The sequence below is a fragment of the Marmota flaviventris genome, chromosome 10 (genome assembly GCF_047511675.1).
Source record: "Marmota flaviventris isolate mMarFla1 chromosome 10, mMarFla1.hap1, whole genome shotgun sequence".
In the NCBI taxonomy this organism is placed as follows: domain Eukaryota; kingdom Metazoa; phylum Chordata; class Mammalia; order Rodentia; family Sciuridae; genus Marmota; species Marmota flaviventris.
The window spans coordinates 46,985,717-46,988,594 of NC_092507.1; the positions used below are offsets into that span (position 1 = coordinate 46,985,717).

The 2,878-nt window shown below is 39.4% G+C and overlaps 1 pseudogene; it reads left to right on the top strand.

The window, feature by feature from the left end:
* The first annotated feature begins 1,143 nt into the window (after positions 1-1,143).
* LOC114100299 (serine/threonine-protein kinase Nek3 pseudogene) lies at positions 1,144-2,638 on the top strand (annotated as a pseudogene).
* Positions 2,639-2,878: the final 240 nt, after the last annotated feature.

Genomic DNA, 2,878 nt, shown 5'->3' on the forward strand with positions numbered 1-2,878 from the left:
GAGGGAATTACTGGAAGGTGTGTTGACTGGGAAAGATCTACCAAATACGCTGACCTGAGAACGTTGAGAAAATGTTCACCGAAAGTTTTGCTTGTTTTTCATCTCAGGCTTCTGTATTGTTCTCCTCTGGGAAATCAGTGGCCTGTGGACTGAACCATGATTTAGACCCTGAAATCAAGACAAAATGAAATATTCTGGTGAAAGATCACATACTGGAGAACAAAACTACTGATAGTGTACATATTATCTTCAGAAGAGTATGATGAGTGCATGATCATCTTATTATGACTGAAAGAGGGGGCTTCTGAAAAACTTCAAGATAAGAAAATGGAAATGAAATTTATGACACCTATTATTATCCATTAAAATGATGAAAGATAGCAGTACATTTTCATCATTACGAACAAAAAAATTTATAAGTGCTTTTGTGTAATCATTCCTTACTTTACTACTTAATTTGCCCATTGGGACTTAAGTTCTTCAACTACAAATACTCTTCTCAGGAGGGGTGATGCTTTTAGGTTTGAGAGGGGAATTGGGAACTTTTAATTTTATTATATTTTATGTAACACCATATTTCATCCTGGTAATGGATATTAAACTACCCTATTATTTATGTACCACTAAAAAAGAAAAAGCAATGTTGATTACATTTTCACACAGTGTCAGTTGCAAGATGCATCCTGATTTCAGAGATTTGAGAAAATATGTGACTTAAAGCCAATGCCTACTATTTCATTTTCCCCACCTGAATGGATTCGGTAAGATAGAAATCTAATCTGTTCAACTTTGACTCTTTCTAATACTTGGTACAATTTTGGATATAGGTATGGTTCACAAGTGTTCAAATATTTGTTGAATTACACTGAAAAGGTCCCTATCTTTACCCACTTTGACATAACTCTTAATATCTTACCTCAGATAGGACAGTTCATAGGAAAATATTTTATCACCCATCTCAGAACCCTGTGTAGTATAAGGAAATACACCTATTAATAGTCAGCATGAACAAAAATCTCTCATGACCGCCCTCTATGAAACGCACCAGTCACCTGGGTGGAGAAACCAACTTGGTCACCTGGGAGGCCATAGAGGAGAGCCCGTTGTGACTGCATGAGTGGAGCTCAGCTGTGGATGCCCAGCATGGATGACTACACCGTCCTGAGAGTGATCAGGGAGGGCTTCTTTGGCAGAGCTCTTTTGGTTTAGCAGGAAAGCAACAATCAGATGTTTTCCATTTAGAAAAAAAGGCTTCTAAGTCTCCCTCTGATAGACAGAATCCTAGGAAAGAGGCTGTTCTGTTAGCCAAAATGAAACACCCAATATTGTTGCCTTTAAAGAATTCTTTGAGGCTGAAGGACATCTGTATGTGATAGAGTATTGTGATGGAGGAGATCTACTGCAAAAGATTAAAAAGCAAAGAGGAAAATTATTTTCTGTAGCTATAATACTTAATTGGTTTACACAAATGTGCTTTGGAGTAAACCACATTCACAAGAAACGTGAGCTACACAGAAATATCAATTAGAGGACATCTTCCTCACCCAAAATGGAAAAGTAAAAATGGAAGATTTTGGATCTGCACGTCTTCTCTCCAATCCCATGGCATTTGCTTATACATATGTGGGAACACCTTATTATGTGCCTCCAGAGATTTTGGAAAACCTACCTTATAATAAAAATTGACCTCTGGTCCTTGGGATGCATTCTATATAAACTCTGTACCCTTAAGCATTCATTTCAAGCAAACAGTTGGAAAAGTCTTATTCTCAAAATATGTCAAGGGTCCATCCACCCACTGCCATCTCATTATTCCTATGAGTTTTACTACCTTGTCATGCAGATGTTCAAAAGGAATCCTTCACAGTGCCCTTCAGCTACTACTCTGCTCTCCAGAGGCAGTTTAGCTCTCGGCTAGTCCAGAAGTGCTTACTCCCTGAGGTCATCACAGCATATGGAGAATAAATTATTAGATGAAACCAAAATGTGTCAGCATAATACACCAAGAAAAACCAACCCCGGGAGAATCACGATAGCTCTGGGAAACGAAACAAGCATGATGCAAGAGGGAGAAAAAGAAAGTGTAACCATCCCAATTTAGAAGGTACTAATACAAACCTGAGTGAAAGTGCATTGAGGAGAGTAACCAGAGGAAAAAAGAGTCAGGTAATCTGTCAGTCCTTCCATGAAAGCCAGTTCAACCAAGTCCTCAGAGGCAGCAGTGGGAGAAAAATGTACCCAGTACAACTCCAAGAGCTTTGGAAAATGCACCCATACTCACCTCCAGTTTAACTGCAGAGGATGATGGAGGTGGTTCTATAATATAGTGAAAATAGTACCTGTAAGCAGTGATTCAGAGACCCCTGACACCCTATTGAACATCCTTAACACTGCTGATCTCAGCTCAACATTTCAAACATGCATGATATATAGATGATTTTTGAAAGGCTCCCTGTCTGACGAAACAGAAGTATCCGACAGTGTTGATGGAGGTTCCAATTCTGTCGTTTTGGATCCAGAGAGACTTGACCCTAGGCCGGATGAAGAAGACATGGGCTTTGAGGAAGATGACCACAACCTTGACTAGGTGTCATAATTGAGGAAGCGAGCTGAATGGCAGGGTGTGTGTGATGGATAACACCTGCCCCAGAGAATGTGTTGGAGTCCCATAGGAGAGATGTTTCAAATGAGGAATTCATGTTTGGAAATAGAATGAAGAGGAATGAACTGCTAATACTTAAAATTGCTCCTGAATAGCATCACAGTTTTAAAAAATCTAGAACTCCTCTGAGTGAGCACAAGGGAAAAGGTATAGCAGATGGCTATGAGCTTTGCAGTCTGATAGAACAGAGATTGGATACTAGCTCTACCACTAACT